The following is an 18,950-nucleotide window of genomic DNA, read 5'->3' on the forward strand; positions in this document are numbered from 1 at the left end:
ATGTATCCAAGCAAATAAGCATGGTCTCATATTCTGTAGACACCATATTTGGCATCTACATTAACCCCCAGCTTAATCCCTCGCCCCGCTGACCAGAGTTCCAGCAACCTTTTTTTAGCCCTTCCCATCACAGACCGTTCCGACCTCTTTCCAACACACGGCATCGGGCGGTAACAGCACTTCCACCCGCTAGCCTGTGTTTACATTCCCATTACGCAGGCGCAGCGCCGTGCAGTTCCCTTGCCAACCGCTGTCCCACGCTGGATCGCGTACTCAATGGCGCCGGGCGTCAACCACGCTGACAGGCCCTGTTTCCCATACTTCTGCGCAAGCGCAGCGTCGCTGGGTTTCCATGCCTACGCTTGATCCTCCTGGGTTCCCGTAGTACCATGGCCGCCGCCGGAAGCGATCAGACGCATATATGCGCCACGCCCTCACTGTCTCATTGCTACCAAGCAGCGAGCACGGAGAAGTAGGTGACCCGCCTGATTCCGCCCACTCAAATGTAAGTTGATCCTTTTCCTTCCCTACCAGCAGGACCAAACAACGGAGGCCTCCTTTTAGCGCCCAACAGGGTAGTTACCCGTTTACCAACAACATACCTTTTTCTCCCTAGAGTATGTTGTTATCGGCATAGCGCCCCACTCCTGCTTGATGCAGCTCGACCTGAGCCCCAGCATTGTAAGCATTATTCCATCTTTCTGCCATACAATATTGTCGTGAATTACTCTATCTTATTGATGTTTGTTAGTCTAGTTTGTCTCTATGTGTTGACCACGAACTCTGAATAGGTCCTACAATAGCGATTAACCACTACTTAGCTGGCACCAAAAATAAATCACGGCGGTACAAAATATGAGCACTCCAACTCAGTGCACCCCAGACTACGATGCCAGCATGTATATATTATATAGCACGCACCTAGGCTTAAAAGCAGACCTTATCCAATAGACATTTTTTCCAAAGCTAAGAGCACGTTTGCACAGCACCTGTAGACACGCTCTACACCGATGAAGGCACTGTGACAACCACCACTGTGGAAAACCAGAATAATTGCACGTATCCTGCACTCTATCACTGCACTACGTAACAGGATAGTAATTATTTTATTCACTTTCCTTCCTTTCCACAGGTTTTGCAGCACCCTATACTTTAGGTGTGCGTTCCAGAAGTTTATTTTTCTTCTGATGTCCAAGGATTTAGGGCTGGGTGTGTCTTTTAGGGGGCACATACCACCCACTTCCTTGTTTTGGTCCTGAGGAATACCGGGGATTTTCCCCTTATGGTAGAAACATGTCGACCAACACATAAAACAGAGATAAGTAGGCCGTAACTTCCCTACTACTATCTCAACTTTGATTTTTAACTTTTGTCCAGTTACTTTTTTATTAAACTCTAAATAGAAGACTACCAGGACAATTTTTAACACTTACACTCTTTTTTGTTTGCACCCCACATCTCACTACCAGCTCCACTGCAATTGCAGGTGTTGAAGCACACCCAAGTGACGCTAGGCCACTTGGGTGGGCCCCGATGATGAAGCAAGTCACCACTAGGTGGTGAGTGAGGGGTTTCCTAACAAAGGAACAATGTTTCCTGTGTTTAGACAAAAGCCTTCATTTACCCTCATCGGGTAGTACTCCTTCATTTTGTTCTTTCATACCTTGACCCAGGGAATCAGGAGTATTCCCCGTCCGACGACTACGGACGCAATTCCTTACTCTCCTACTTGTTTTCTAAAAAAAAAAATGCCAATATATCACCCCAGCCACTCTAGCATTGATGTGTACAGTTCAAACGAGTTACAGACAGACTGCACCACAAGAACATCAAATCAAGATCGACTTATCATTTTGGTCTCACCTGCAACTGTTTGAACAAGTCATACCTGTTCTCAGACCTTCAGGAGGCAGCAGTTCTGCTAGGATAACAAGCTCCAAACCAGATCACCCGGAGGATCAAACAGAAGGGCAATCCACAAGTAACATGAGTGAACTGGCACATGACAATGGCTCTCACAGCACCGGGCACGACAACATGGAAAGAGTGGGACATCAGGCTGAAATATCATCTAGGCTTCTGAATATAAAGCAATGGGAACTCGAAAACAGACAGTACATTTTGTGTATCAGAGAAGACTTATTTTCATTATCTACTACGCATTTGTATGGTAGGCATGGAATATTCTTAATCAGTTTCCACCAAATTTTGCTTCCACTGGAGGAATCTATACTATGCTTATGCCTAGTGTATTGGAAGATTATTTTCAGATTCTAAGTTACATGCTGTTACCTCGATTAAATGTTATCTTAGCATGAATGCTTAAAGTGGTTCATGACTAACAAGCTTACATGAACATAATTTACCCTATTGTTACAGAACTGTTGGGGAACTGTGATCCCAAATGTATTTTTTTCTGTTATTTACTTTTTATTCCATGAGTGAGACCAAGGTAAGGTGCACTTTGGGGTTGGGGGTGAACCAGGGAGGGCAGAGGACCAGGGTCTCTGGAGGGGAGAATAAAACTGGGACACCAGGCAAAAAGACATGATTGGTAGCCATATTTGCTATTGAACATCGAACACTAGCATGGTGTTAATTATGCTAACATGTAACAATAAAGGGCTCAATTCACTGGGAAGGAGGCACAAACTGTGGAAATGTCCTGGTAGATAGGATACACAACATATTGGTGTGGCAGAAGACCCACCTCAAAGGCAGTGAAGATCATAGACGAAATAAAGCATACCCAGTCATTTATGAGTCTTCAGCACCCCTTTATGGATTTTATTATGGATTTTATTATTACAGGAGATTTCAATTTAAACTTGTTAATATCATTTACAAGAGATGATGTGACACAGTCACAAGATCACCATTGGCTAATTCCAGCTCAAGTAATAGAGACCATATCTAAACCGAGGCAAAATCGATTAGGCTTAAATTTAGTGAAGGATATGGAAGCTCTGGGACTACGGTTAATTACTGGGAGATTCCTAAATGATTCTCTTCCAGCATGGTCCTGCTATACCCTGAATGTGAAATCTCGAATTGACTACACTATGGCATCGTTGAATATTTTTAACAACTGTACCACGTATTGTCTAAAGAGGGTCCCAGAGAGTGATCACAGTCAGCAAATAATCACCACATCATTTAAGAATTTTAAAATCAATCCTATCTAACAACTCAAGGTCAAATTGATACCATCAACTTCCGGAAATTAAATTGGAAATCAAAGAATAAACGATGACCAGTGTCTCTGCACTAAAATTGGCTAGTGAATGTCTCCAAGAAATGTCTGCTACATCAATAATTGACTAATGGGCTAGTTTTATATCGAACCTAACTAACCAGAATGCAAACCACAATAATTCAAGCAACAGATATGTAACACAGACACAAAAAAAGGAAACCCACGTCAACCTTCCTTATGCAGTACAGAAAATGAAACAGACTTGAAATAAACTGAGGTAAGAGCTGACAAATTTTCTTAATAAAGAAAATACAAAAGCTGATCTAAAGGACTTAAATCAAAAACTAAGTAAATTAATCTGGAACGAAAAAACCGCAGCTAACAAAGAACGCTGGACTCGAATTTTTTTATGCCAGTAATCAAGGAAACTCAAGGGTGTTTTGGAAGATGATAAATAGTTTAACAAGATCAGACAAAACTGTCATTTCATCAGTACTGACTGAGAAGGAATGGGTGAAACTTCTGGGGCACCACTTAATTTCGGAACCTACGGAAATTGGAACCGAAGTTGATTATATATGGAAAGGAACTTTAAATTCTAAGCAAGAGAAGTATCTTGATATTACTGAAGAACAAATTGCCAAGCAAATAAAAAAACTGAAAGATGGAGTACCGGGCCCAAACGGTATTCCCTTTGCCCTTGTGCAAGGAGGACCCAGACACATGGGCTGAACATCTTGTTAGGGTTTTCAAAGAAGTAGTCCAGAAAGAGGTGATACCTGACACCTGGAGAGGGTCCCTAATATCCCCGATCTATCAAAAGGGAGATTGGGCATTGCCTGGAAACTATTGATTAATAACCCTACAGGATAAAAACTCGTTGCAGGCATCTAGCAAACAAAATTATCAGACTGGGCAAAGGACAACTGCATTCTCCCGCCTAATCAAACTGGCTTCATAAAAGGACTAGGAACAGCTACTAACATCTTTGCTCTATCTGTTCTAATCGACAAAGCAATTACAAAAAGACAACCTCTATATCTATGCTTTGTCGATTTTAAATCAGCGTTCGATTATGTGGACAGAGAACGTTTGTGGCAAAAACTACGCTTACAAGGTATTCCTTCTTTTTTATTACACCTGATTCGAATTTTACATACACATACCTGGGCTAGAGTACGTATCGGTAATGGTCAGTCACTAACTAGGGAAACACCTACGTTAGGCGGTCTGAAGCAAGGGTGTTTATTGGCTCCCGTATTATTTAATCTGTTTTTAGCCGATTTGACGGAGGCATTGAACGACACTAATGCTCACCACCCCAAGCTTGCTGATGAATCCATATCAAATCTACTCTATGCAGACAATATCATTCTCTTAAGCTACACAAAGGTGGGCTTACAGCGCTTAATAACTCGCACAATGGAATACGCCACAGAAAATAATATGGTAATAAATGAAACCAAATCTAAAGTTATGGTTATTACAAAAAACTCAAGACGAAAATACAATTCCAAATGGTTTCTGGGGAAGGAGAACTTGGAACAAGTTGAAACCTATAAATATCTGGGAGTCATATTTAACGACAATGGCAACTTTACCCCCTAAAAACTTGATATCATTAGGAAAGCAAACGCCTTAACAGCTGCATTTGGAATCATCAAAAAGTCAATGAGTAACGTAACCTATCAACCTCTCCTTAAGGTGATATCGGCTAAATTATTACCATCTCTAACTTATGGCAGTGAGGACCTAAATGGGAAAGATGCAATGATCATTAACCCGTTTAGCGCGTCGAACATTCCGCCCCAGTGCGGACGTTCGATTGCGCTAACGGGATTCGGACGTCCAACGGTCGTGCGCAGCACTAGCGAGGTAGTGCACGCGACGACCGTTGGACGTTCGCAGCACTAAAGGGGTTAATAATGCTATTTCAAAAACTTTTAGATCCCTTCTCCGTCTTCCGAAAAACGCTTCACAAGCCCAGATCAGGCTGGATTTCGGTTTGAATACCCAACTGATCGCACGAAAGGGTAATGCTGTTAAAGTATGGAAAATAGTAAAAAATGATAAGGAGAGCTTAATTTCCCAACTTTTATGGAAAGAAATTGAAGGAAACAATAAATCATCTGCCTGGAAATATTTGGACATGGCTCTGGAGGAATTTGAGGTTAGGGGGATTTGGACCATAACACAGGAATCGTTCAAAAGAGTTGTGAATAAAACAACAGATTACCTATCAATGATAAGTGACAAAGCTACCTTTGTCAAAGGAAAAATGCGTGGTCCATAATAAATGGCTGCACAAAAAAGAGGCCACAACAATATTTGGACACGGCATGGTCATTGAGAAGTAAACAGCTTTTCATCAAATCATCTCTTATGTCTCTGTCCAGAACTGAGAAATTAAAGATTAATAATACTAAAAAGGTTATTTAACAAAAGAGGGATAAGGACATGCATACAAGCTTTGATTCGATGTCTTTGCTCAGACGATCTATCCATTAACTCTGCCGTGACAACATTTTTAACAATAGTATGGAAAAAATTTGAACAATATGTTATTTGAAATTATAATGATTATATAATTTCCCTAGTTCTGAACATATAAACATATAAATTTGTAAAAATAAAATAAAAAAGAGTCTTCAGCATCTACCAAGCACAGTATAGTGGCCATCTCTTACACTACTCTCTCAAATTTCAACCACTAGGCAGAAGTTAGAGAAAGAAGGGAGGGTTATAATGGTGAAGGGGACACTACTGGGCAAGATGTGCAAAATAGCATCAATCTACACCCTGAATACAGAGAAAGCTTACTTTCTCCACTACTTCCTCACTCTCTTGGGGTTGTGTGAAATTATACTGATGGGAGACTTTAACCTTACTTGGGATCCAGAAGTCGATAGCACTCACCCTCAAAGAGCCAGCACAGGCAATTTCACTAAAGCCGTAAAAAATGCTACGCAATCTATGGGCATAATAGATATCTGGAGGACAACCTACCCATCCAACCATGAAAATACCTTTTTTCCCAATCCCATCGCTCCTACTCATGTCTAGACTATGTATTTATCAACCAATCCTTAAAGCATGCAACTATGAAACCAAATTTCACCCTACTGTATTATCTGAACATGCCCCAGTGGAACTCACCTTGGATTGGACTGCCCCCCGCCTAGACTCTCTTACTGGTTTTTCCCAAAACCTCCCATCTGGGACAGTCTGCTATGGGATGAAATACATTAAGCCATTCAGGAATATTTTGAATTAAATAACCCTTAAGACACCAGTCCTTCCACCACGTGGAATACTTTCAAGGCAACAATTAGAGGGAATTATATCTTCCTGATATCTACATTAACCAAACAGAAAATCCAAGATAGACTCACTCTTGAGAAGAAGCTTCATATAGCTGAGAGGGCTCATAATGATAACCAAACGTTATCACTGCAGTGGATGATCACAGCTCTAAGAGGGAAACTGAATGCAATATACACCAATAGAGCAGAATTCACTCTGCTACCCCTAAAACACACAACTTGCAAAAGACCACATCCCTCATATTTGTAAAGCGATGAGAGAGGTAGCTAAGACTGATAAAGATAAAGTGAAAGCCTTGAGTGATTTTTACAAAATCCTATTTAAGTCTGAATTACAGAGCAAGGGGTCACAACTTGAATATTTTCAGGAAGTAGAGTTTCCCTAAGAGATAGCAATCAATGCCATTACAATGCATAAATCCCCTGGGCCCGATGGATTCACAGCCCAATTTTACAAAACATTTAGTTGTAAAAATTCTGGATACTAGGTTGGAAATCATTTTACCAGACCTGTTCCATCCAGATCCGTCAGGTTTAATTCAGGGGAGAGAAACACATGAAAACCTAAGAAGGATGCCAAAAAACAGAATCCAGCAATACTTGTGGCGCCTGATGCTGAAAAAGCCTTCAACAGGGTTGACGAGTCCTTTCGCTTCCACCCTCTCTGCAAATTTGGCTTTAAAGAACATTTTGCAGCCATGGTCCAGGTGAACTATGCAAGTCCACTCTTGTAGGTGATAGCTCATGGGGTGGGCTCAGATTGATTAACATTAGAACGAGGAAATGCAAGGGTAACTTTTCTTTATACTACAAGGCAGCAGAAATGCAAGTAAAATATCTGAATGGGTAATGAGTGTATAAGACAAACATTGGCTCTATAGTGATAGAGCCATAGTTGAAGATATGTTGGGCACATACTAAGGAAACTCAAATCAGATAGACCCCCTAACGCCTATCTCAGCGCACCCATTCAAATGACTCTTCAGGTGTGGGGCTCTGTGACACAAATGGAAGAAAGGGCTACTTTCCCTTCCTTCTATACTCCCATTCAGTGGGAAACAAACTTTACAACGCAACTTTTACATCGCACTACCATTACAATGCAGTCATTACATCGCAACAGCCCTTACATCGAATGCCATTCCAACATAACCATTATATCGCATGACACTACAAGGCTTACCATTCCAACGCATGTCATTATAACGCAGTCATTACAGCGCATACCATTACACCGCATAGTACCCTTACACTATCCAACACTTACCCTAAAGAATGTTGCACTGTTGCACCCCCTGGAGTTAGAATAGTAATTTTTACTCTTACACTATCCAACACTTACCCTAATGTTGCACCAACTGGAGTTAGAATAGTAATTTGTACCCCTATACTATCCAATACTTACCATAAATGCAATGAAAGGGTATGCGTTGTAATGGTATGCATTGTAAAGATAGTATGCAATGTAATGGAATGCGTTGTCAAGGTAGTTTCTTAAAATGCGATGTCGTGTCATGCGATGTGTTGGAATGCGTTGTAAAGGATGTTGCGATGTGAAAAATGTGTTGTAAAGGCATGCATTGTAAAAGTATGCGTTGTAGCGTCATACAACCCATTCAGTTCAATACTGTTTTCCCAACAGCCCTCACACTAGGTCCCCTTGATCTGTGGAGATAGGGGGGATGCTTGGCCATATCTGACCTGTTCCATGGGTGGGAAATTATTACTTTTGAGTACTGCCAGTGGGATTTTGGCTTACCAGCCTCCAATATATGTCATTAAACTTAACTAAAACATTGAGTCCTCTGTCCAGGCATGTGCCTTGCAGCTACCAGAGATCTCTCCCACTTTGAAAAATCTGTACGCCATTCAGGAGGAACACAGAGTTCTACCTCTTTTCCTTACACCCATCTGCTTGACATCTTCCTCAGGACTAAACCTCGCTATATACAATTTTAGACAAATATACTGTGCGTTCCCATACCAGAAAAACAATGGCAGAAGGTATGGAGAAACATCCCCAGATTTAATCACTCCCTAGATATAAGAGAATCGGCATTATAAGTTGTTGTTCAAATGGTATCTTTTCTCCATCAAGCTTAATATATATTACCTTAACACAACTGACTTATGCTGGAGAGAGAGTGGACTTTTGGGTGACTTTCAACACATTTGGTTGGATTGTCCGATCATTGCACCCTTCTGGGCAGAATGTTTAGGACACATTAAAACCGTATTGGGCTATCCTAAACCAGACTTCGCACTGCTGGGTCTATGAGACTAGACTCTTACGCATCAGATCATTAGCTATCGCTCAGTTATGTGGCTATGTCTAGGTAAGACTATGATGGCCATAGCGGCAACGTAGAAGAAGACAATGGCACCCTCATTTTTGCAATGACACGCAAGGCTGTGACAAGCCCTGACAATGGAACAAATGGCTGATTTTGTAATGGATAACTAGAAAAACTTTGAACATCAGGGGAGTCAGTAGCTCTCCTTCCTGTCAAAAGGTTTTTCACTTACTGTCTCTCCCACTCGTACAAGAGCATTCCACCTCTTCAAGTACTGACCATTTCGAGAGACCCGAAAGTCATCTTCCAGAGACAAGAGATCACAAATGTGACAGTTTATGACCACTGGCACGCTCGCACCCATCACACGCTGTACAGTTTCATTCCACTCACTATTGATTTACCGGTGGGAATTAGTTGGGGAGAGGGATAGATTAGGTGCACAATGTATTCATTGTGACACTGAAATGTTCACATAGATGCATTTGACTTTATTATTTGTACTGGAAATGCTGTATTTTCTATTGAGTAACTGACAACACCATTACCAATATCCATGTAATATTTCTAGACTTCTTTATATTGCACTATGTATGTATGTAAATGCGCCTTGTAAAACTTAATAAACACAGTTTGACAAAAATAGCTTAGCTTAATGTTTTCAGTGTCAACAAGGTCCATAGGGAGGAGCCGCTAGATGATGCTTGCTTAACCACCGTCAATTCAGGAAGTGAGTGGTCCAATGTGGTAATGACCTAGACCTGCAGAAAATGTAACGTATTGGCCCATACTGCAATATCCAAATTGCTTAGGTGGTAGATAAATACACATTTGGGATTTACTTCTATATCGTACGTGTTAAACTCACTCAAATAGAGGAGAGCATCCAGTCTTTCATAAACAAAATTTCTGATCGGGCAGACTTCTCAACAGAAGAAAATGCATTTTCCCTATTGACCAGGTTAATGAACTGCTCCTCCAGTTCTGTAATGAAGTGCAAAAACAAAGATACAAGACAAGGGGAGGAACAACAACCCATGGTATTAGTGCCCAATTGGCATGCAATAACTTCATTCTGCATTGTGGGGATGGGCAGTCGGCAAGGTAGTCATTTATACCCTTTGCTATCCGCAAAGGCACTCTAGTCCAAGGGTTTGGTGTTCATTGTATTTGGCACAGAGAAAGGGATCAACTTGGCCTATTTGGTACATTTGTCTTCAAATATAGGGATGACATATTACTACATTTTTTAAGGACTCAGCCATTACCACATTACATTTGTTTGGTGAAATATCTGGTCTGAAGAGAAACTGGAGCAAATCATATATATATATATATATATATATATATATATATATATATATATATATATATATATATATATATATATATACCTATTGGCGAGTCATTAAGCCTTATGTTAATCAATCTGTTCACAGGCAATGAAAATAAGATATTTGGTTTGGTCTTTAAATATTAAATATTGTTTATATATTGTTTATTCATCTTATGAGTCACATATCAAGATATTGTGAAATTGTTGCCATAATGCCATTGTAAATAGCAATTTCCAACAAGTAACTGACGTGCAATGCTGTAATTTTTCTGTTCCAAAATGTCTGCTGCACTTATTTTCACTTAGAGGTGTGCACGAATAGTCCTGTTTCCATGATAATGAACTGACAATGTAAAAAGACTATGGTTTGGAGTTCACAACAAACGTGAACAAGCCGTGAGGTGAAACGCGTTGTTTGTTTTTTGCTGCCAAATAAATTTTCAAGCACAGCAACTCCTGGAGTGTCGTTGTACGTATTTTCCTGATGGGAGAATGTTTGGACTAAAATATTGGGCTTCTGGAACCCTAACAACGACCCACTCGTGAGCAGGTACTGGCTTTCACCGGAACTCTGTGTCTGATATATATATATTACCTACAGGCGGTCGCCAGTAGGTATATATAGTTAGGATTTTTTCTCTATGGGATTTTTGAAAATTCTATGTCTAATAACTTTGGCGTTTTTGGACGGAATTGGCTGAAATTTTCAGGAAAATGGAACATTTTGTTTCTGAGCAGCCCCTGACAATTTGGGGGGGTTTCATCAAGGGGGGGCCGAGAAAAAAGGGGGGTCCCAAAACGCTTTTTTCCCATGTTAATTTCCATAGGGCGGTTGGCCTCACTTTTAGCTCGAACGGCTGAATGGATTTGCACGAAACTTGGCAAAATTGTAGGGACTGTTAGCCCGATGTGCCTTTGCTAGGTCTCAATATATGTGCTCCAGTGGATTTTGAGTAATTTAGGTTCAAAAAAAGATATATATCTGGGCGGAGCCTAACCACATATCTGATCTGATTGGCTGTCAGCACTTCATCCAAGAAGTGTTGGCAGCCATCTTGGGACCAATATACATGATAGCACCTCATTAAAAAGCATTGTAGTTAATAGAGGGTTTTAGGACTTTAGTTACATTATAAATCATTTGTTGATGGTACCATACTCGTTTTAGGATTTGTGGTGGGTTCTAAGGTGATTTTACCATGTGAAAAAACCTTCTGCTGTGATATCATGAATATTGTTTGAAAGAAAACTAATATCTCATGATTTTCCCACAGTGGTTTGGAAGGGGATCTATAAGCTAAACTGAAAGCATATTTACTGTAAATTCACATTATCTTTCTCAGTCATGTGAAAATGAAGTCTGACATTCTCAGTAAAACATGTACATCCAACAAAGACAGAGACTGTCAGTTGATTCCTTTGTGTTCTACTGCAGCCTCCTAGAGTGTTCTAAAGAACAACTAGAGCGCTAACAGTCCTACTTATTACAAAGGTATGGCACACCTGAAGCCATCTTGATTGGAATAAAGTGGTAACTCTTAAAACATTTAATTTAAAAAGAAACAACATGAGGGGGTATATTTTGCCATAGAAAGTATGATTAGTGCTGCAGAATGAAAAATTAGGGCACATTTTGAGTGACTTCTCAAATCCTTTTCTATTTCATTAAAACATTCTGACTTGCAGTCTCCCAAAATGGCCACCAGAGACAAAAGAGCCCAAATGTAGCCCAAATATCACCCAGATGTAGCCCAAGTATAGCCCAATGACAGAATGCCCCAGAGTGTTCTAAAGAACAACTAGAGCGCTAACAGTCCTACTTATTACAAAGGTATAGCACAACTGGAGCCATCGTGATGGGAATAAAGTGGTAACTCTTAAAACATTTCATTTAAAAAGGAACAAAATGAGGGGGTATATTATGCAATAGAAGGTATTATTAGTGCTGCAGAAAGAAAAATTAGAGCACATTTTGAGTGACTTTTCAAATCCTCTTCTATTTCATTAAAAAATTCTGACATGCAGTCTCCCAAAATGGCCACCAGAGACAAAAGAGCCCAAATGTAGCCCAAATATCACCCAGATGTAGCCCAAGTATAGCCCAATGACAGAATGTCCCAGAGTGTTCTAAAGAACAACTAGAGCGCTAACAGTCCTACTTATTACAAAGGTATGGCACACCTGAAGCCATCTTGATTGGAATAAAGTGGTAACTCTTAAAACATTTAATTTAAAAAGGAACAAAATGAGGGGGTATATTTTGCCATATGATTATGATTAGTGCTGCAGAAAGAAAAATTAGGGCACATTTTGAGTGACTTCTCAAACCCTCTTCAATTTCATTAAACAATTCTGACATACAGTCTCCCAAGATGGCCACCAGAGACAAAAGAGCCTAAATGTAGCCCAAATATCACCCAGGTGTACCCCAAGTATAGCCCAATGACAGAATGTCCCAGAGTGTTCTAAAGAACAACTAGAGCGCTAACAGTCTTACTTATGACAAAAGTATGGCACACCAGAAGCCATCTTGATTGGAATGAAGTGGTAAGTCTGAAAACACTCAATTTAAAAAGGAACAACATGAGGGGGTTAATTTTGCCATAGAAAGTATGATTAGTGCTTCAGAAAGAAAAATTAGGGATCATTTTGAGTGACTTCTCAAATCCTCTTCTATTTCATTAAAAAAATTCTGACATGCAGACTGAAACATGCACTTTGAATACCAGCAGCAGCCGTCCCTGGTGAGCAGTAGCTTTACTACAGTGATCTAATGTGAAACTAGAGTGCTAACATTCAGAATTTATGGCAAATGTGTGACACATCTGAATGCCTTCTTGATGGAACCAAAGTAAACAAGCATTGAACATGCAATAGATCTCGCCCTCGTTTAAGTTAAAGCCATTCTGTTTGTAATGAGGTGGCTTTTTAGCTTTGCTTTTATTAGTGTTTTTTCAACTTTCATGTAAATAACATGCATCTGTATGCATATAAGTATATGTATGCATGCATTTATGTTTGTATTTATATAGATATACAGATGATATATGTTTATATATGTATGTATATATATATATTCACTGAAAAAACCATAGGCTATAGACCATATATAGTTAGGAATTAGCATTTACAAAACCTTGAAAATTCACTGAAAAAACCATAGGTTATAGACCATATATAGTTAGGAATTAGCATTTACAAAACCTTGAAAATTCACTGAAAAAACCATAGATTATGGACCATATATAGTTAGGAATTCGCATTTACAAAACCTTATTTAACTCACACAAAACCATTGAAATTCCATATATAGTTAGTTGCACTAACTATATATCGTGCACCCGCAATCCACTGCTGATGATGTCACATATTACATCATTCATGACATGGTCAGTGACATCACTGATGACATCACTGATAATAATAATAATAAAACACTTATAAAGCGCCTGGCTGCACAAACTGTGTGTCCCCGCGCTAACTGCTTATAAATCATCCAAAAGGTGGACCCAGAGATACTAGAGAAAGGGAATCATATCATCTAGCTATTTAGGGAAGAGGAACGTTTTGATTTTTGCTCTGAAAATTCTTTCGGACGGTTCCATCCGCAATTGAAGGGGGAGATCGTTCCAGTGCTTAGCAGCCAAAAATCGGAAGGATTTACCACCCATTTTAGCTTTTTTAATGCGGGGGATTTTAAATTGCATTGCACCAGATGACCTTAGAGCTCTCATCGGTCGGTGTATAGTCAGAAGACTACCTAGGTACAGGGTGCCTTTGTTATGGGCTATCCTGTGGGCATAGCAGAGATTTTTAAAAATAATTCTTTCCTTGATAGGAAGCCAGTGCAGTTTGGTTAGGGCAGATTTAATAGAAGTTTTTCTCGGGAGACCTAACACCAGACGAGCCGCCGTATTTTGAATGCATTGGAGCTGGTGAAGGCCTTTGAGATTGAGACCTATTAAAAGGGCATTACCATAGTCCAAATGTGGCGTTATTAAGGCGTGAACTATGGTTTTTCTTGCTCCTATAGGAATCAAGTCAATGATTTTTCGGAGGATTTTAAGTATGCCAGTGCACTTTCCTATGGTTTTATTCACATGGGTTTTGCCCGACAGGTCAGAGTCTATCATGACCCCCAAATTCTTTACCACTTTGGCAGGGGTGGGGAGATTTCCCAGTTCACAGGGCCACCACGCATCAGACCACAACGATGTTTCCTTCCCCACCACCAATACCTCTGTCTTCTCTCCATTAAGGCGCAGACAGTTATCGTCCATCCAAGTGGCTACTGCCGACATGCAATTTGAAAAATGTGCGGCATTTTCCTTACAGTCCGGTGTAATTTTAAACATGAGTTGAGTATCATCAGCATAGCTAACAATGCCCACCCCAAAATTCCTTACTATGTCAGCCAGGGGTTCCATATAGATGTTAAACAAAGTAGGGCTCAAACTAGAGCCCTGTGGAACCCCATGGCTGACACTGCGGGAAGATGACCTGAAGGGTGGGCAGTGTAGTTGGAATGATCTCATGGTAAGGAAAGATCTAAGCCAATCGAGTGCTGGACCATTCACTCCTAATTTTGATAGGCGAGATAGCAGCTTAGAGTGCAGCACAGTATCGAATGCTGCACTGAGGTCCAGCATGAGCAATGCTGCAGTCTCGCCCTCATCCACCATCATTCGGATACATTCCGTAGAATACAGAACTGCCGATTCAGTGGAATATCCTGGCCTGAATCCTGATTGAGAGGGATGGAGTAAGTTCTCCTTTTCTACAAAATCCATGAGTTGTTTATTAACAACTTTTTCTATAATTTTGGCGCAGTATGGAAGAAGTGATATGGGTCTTAGGTTGTTAAACTGTGTAATGGGAATGTTTGGTTTTTTTTTTAACGGTATCACTTGCGCTAATTTCCAGGCTTCCAGGACAAAACATTCCTGGAAGGATAGAGAGATCATATGGCTGATGTGGTCAATCAGAGTGTTTTCCATGATGTCCTTACATTTATCGTATGGACATACATCCCTGGGGGATCCAGAATGTATACTTTTAATAATATTAAGTAGATCCTTTTTATCTGGAATGGTAAACATAGACAATGTCGGATTTTGAGTGGCGGGAGTTATTATGTCTACGTTATCCCTTACATCAGGGGTTTTGGAGAAGGTAGCATGGATCTTCTCCACCTTTTCCACAAAAAAATCAGCGATTTGTTCGCATATTTCCGTGGAATAGGTATCCAGAGTCTCTAGACGGGACGAGCAGGTCAGTTCTTTATAAATACGGAATAATTCCTTTGTAGGGTGGGCAGCTTCCTCAATTCTATTGTTAAAAAAAATACTTTTTTCTTCTCTAACCATTTTTTGGTATATTTTTAGTTCAGTTCTATACTTCACTTTGAGGTCTGGTGCATAGCTCTTTCTCCAACTGCGCTCAATTGATTTACAGTGGGCTTTAGCAAGTCGGAGTTTTTCCGAAAACCAGGGCTCAGATTTAGCACGCCTGGTAGGGGGTTTAGTAGTCCAGGGGGCTATTTTATCTAGAGCATTCTCTAACCATTGCTCGTAGTTGTTCCATACCTCTTGAAGTGAGGTCCCTCTGGTAAGGGGATGCTCATCTAGGAAGCTTTTAAACTGAGCCGGAGTGAACTTTTTCCAGTTGCGGCGCTTCAGCGAGTGGACTCTGATAGGCGGGCTTTTATTTTGACTGTTTAAAATCTCACAAGTTACCAGGAAGTGGTCAGACCACAATAACGGGGTCGGGGGAAAAGGGGCAGCAATTCCCTCCCAATTTACAAAAATCGGGTCAAGTAGGTGCCCATGTAGGTGGGTAGGGTAAGGTGCCATGAGTCTTAAGCCTAATGAGCTAAGTGCAGTTTTTAATGAGCACGCTTCTTTAGCGTTGTGGTCTTCAAAATGAAGATTTAAATCTCCCAAAATCATGAGATTTTTATGTCTTATTGCAAGCTGGGTGGCAGCTTCTATGAGATGATTACAGAAAAGTCCTGTGGGGCCAGGTGGTCGGTAAATAAGTAAGCCAGTGATAGTGGTGGTGGAGTCCAATTTAATAGAAAAGAATCCACATTCACTATTGGGGATGGCCAGATTAGTAAGCGTACATTCCAAATTTTTTTGAAAAATGAGTGCCAGTCCCCCCCCACGTTGGAGTTTCTGCCTATCTAGTCTGAGGAGAGTATAGTTATTGGGTATGGCTTCTAAGATGTCTGGGAGCGAGGCTTCTTCCAACCATGTTTCTGTAAGAAACATAGTGTCAAAAGCGTTGTTTTCCAACAAATCATGGATTTCCATTTTATGCTTTACCATAGACCTGCAGTTCAACAATGACATCTTACGTGTAACTGTAGGTTCTGAGGTACCATTATGGGAAGGGAGTGTAGTATTACATATCATGCAGGACCTGGGCACTTCCTCAGGTTCTATGGTATGAAGGCAGGCCTGATTAGGCTTCTTACCAAGATTAAGTAGGGCCGCTTTGGAGTAGTGGATCTTGTGGTTGTCCATTGGCCGTGCTGTGCCTGATAGCGAGTTTATAGAGTCCTGGAATCCTGCCCCGCGTCCCAGTCGTTCGCGGACGGGCGCAGACGGGCAGGACTCTGGCTTGACTCCGGCGCGCGATCGGCGTGCCCGCAATGCGCGTCCGCTGCGCGGAGCCATGGCCGTATGAATTTATGCTGTCTGCCGAGCGCCGAGCGCCGTGCAGAGCGAGCCCTCACTAAGATGGCCGCTATCCTTACTTCGATGGCTCTAATAATACCCGCAGATGCCGGCCCGTGATTTGGCCACACCTATAGGGCGAGACAAATAATCTGTCTTTTGAGAAGGTAGTAATTTCTAACATCAATTACCTTTAGTCAGCTCTAGCGCTCTAGTGCTCAGCGCGCTATCAATTTAATTGTCAAGGGGGAGGGAAAGGACACAAGGGAAACAGCAGCACGAGTTAAAAAGTAAATACACGGAGCAATATTAAAAAACACCTCCCGGCTCAAGCCTCAGGAGTAAAATACAAGCAGAGCTGGGCACCCGTGGATTCTCTGAATTTATGCTGTCTGCCGAGCGCCGAGCGCCGTGCAGAGCGAGCCCTCACTAAGATGGCCGCTATCCTTACTTCGATGGCTCTAATAATACCCGCAGATGCCGGCCCGTGATTCGGCCACACCTATAGGGCGAGACAAATAATCTGTCTTTTGAGAAGGTAGTAATTTCTAACATCAATTACCTTTAGTCAGCTCTAGCGCTCTAGTGCTCAGCGCGCTATCAATTTAATTGTCAAGGGGAGGGAAAGGACACAAGGGAAACAGCAGCACGAGTTAAAAAGTAAATACACGGAGCAATATTAAAAAACACCTCCCGGCTCAAGCCTCAGGAGTAAAATACAAGCATCTCAAACATCTCAAATGACATCACTGATGACATCACTGATGACAACATCCAGTGACTGTATGTTTCTGTAAAGTTAAAATATGTCTTACATATTGAAGAATGAGTGGATGTATAAGTGTCTGGATGAAGGATTTAGTAGGTGCATGACTGACTGTATGAGTGAGTGATTAAATGTGTCTCACTGAGTGCATGGGTTAGTGACTAAACTGTCTTAATTTGTGCATCATTATGTCTGTTGTTCTGTAAACTGTTGCATGTGTTGATAAGTAGCTATATGAGTAACTATATGGGTTATTGATTGGTTGCCCAAGTATTTGTATGGGAGACTGAGTGTGTGTGTGGGTGGCTGGGAGGTGTATGACTCTGTGCATTGATGTGTGAGCAATTGATTCACTAGATGTATGGTTTCAAAAGTGCATGTGGAAACAGCTGTATGGGCGGTTGACTGTGTGCATGAGTGTATTGGTGAGTGAATGGATATCTCAGTGCTACATGTCAAAGTAAGTACATATGTAAAACACAGTACATGTGAGAGTTGACATATATAAATAACTGTGCATAAGAGCCAGTGAATGTGTGAGTGGCTGTATGGATCATTGTGAACTTGTATCAGGGATTGTATAAGAGAGTAAATATGTGTTAGTATATGTTTGAATAAGTAAAGTTTGTATAACTGTATAGTTGAGGAAATGGAGGTGTGATTGATTCTTTGCATGACTGACTAGGTGTGTGAGTAACTCCATGGATGAGTGACAGTCTGTGAGTGTCTGTTTACACTGATTGTATCTAAGGTTATATCAGAGTCTGAAGAGGTTCATCGTATTATCACATGAATGAAATCATCAGTGATGTGATCAGTAATGTCAAATGAGATGTCATCAGTGATGTCATCAGTGATGTCATTTGAGATGTCATCAGTGATGTCATTTGAGATGTCATCAGTGATGTCATTTGAGATGTCATCAGTGATGTCATCAGTGATGTAATATGTGACATCATCAGCAGTGGATTGCGGGTGCGCGATATATAGTTAGTGCAACTAACTATATATGGAATTTCAATGGTTTTGTGTGAGTAAAATAAGGTTTTGTAAATGCGAATTCCTAACTATATATGGTCTATAACCTATGTTTTTTTCAGTGAATATATATATATGTATATATATTGCTTTCAAGAAGCTGTCTTCAATCAAACAGGTGGTCTGTGGTGATGCAGCACGAATCTGCAAACGCGTCGTGGCCCGACAGCATTGGTTATATGGACAAACGCTGCGCGCGTGTACGTAATCTAATGCAGGATGCCTATGATTTTTTTTTAAAGTTCAGAAAGAGTTTATTGAAAAATAATAAGAGGTGTCAATACAATATACATAGGTGATATAGAAAAGAAACAAAA

This window comes from Lissotriton vulgaris, chromosome 3_2 (assembly GCF_964263255.1).
Source record: "Lissotriton vulgaris chromosome 3_2, aLisVul1.2, whole genome shotgun sequence".
NCBI lineage: Eukaryota > Metazoa > Chordata > Amphibia > Caudata > Salamandridae > Lissotriton > Lissotriton vulgaris.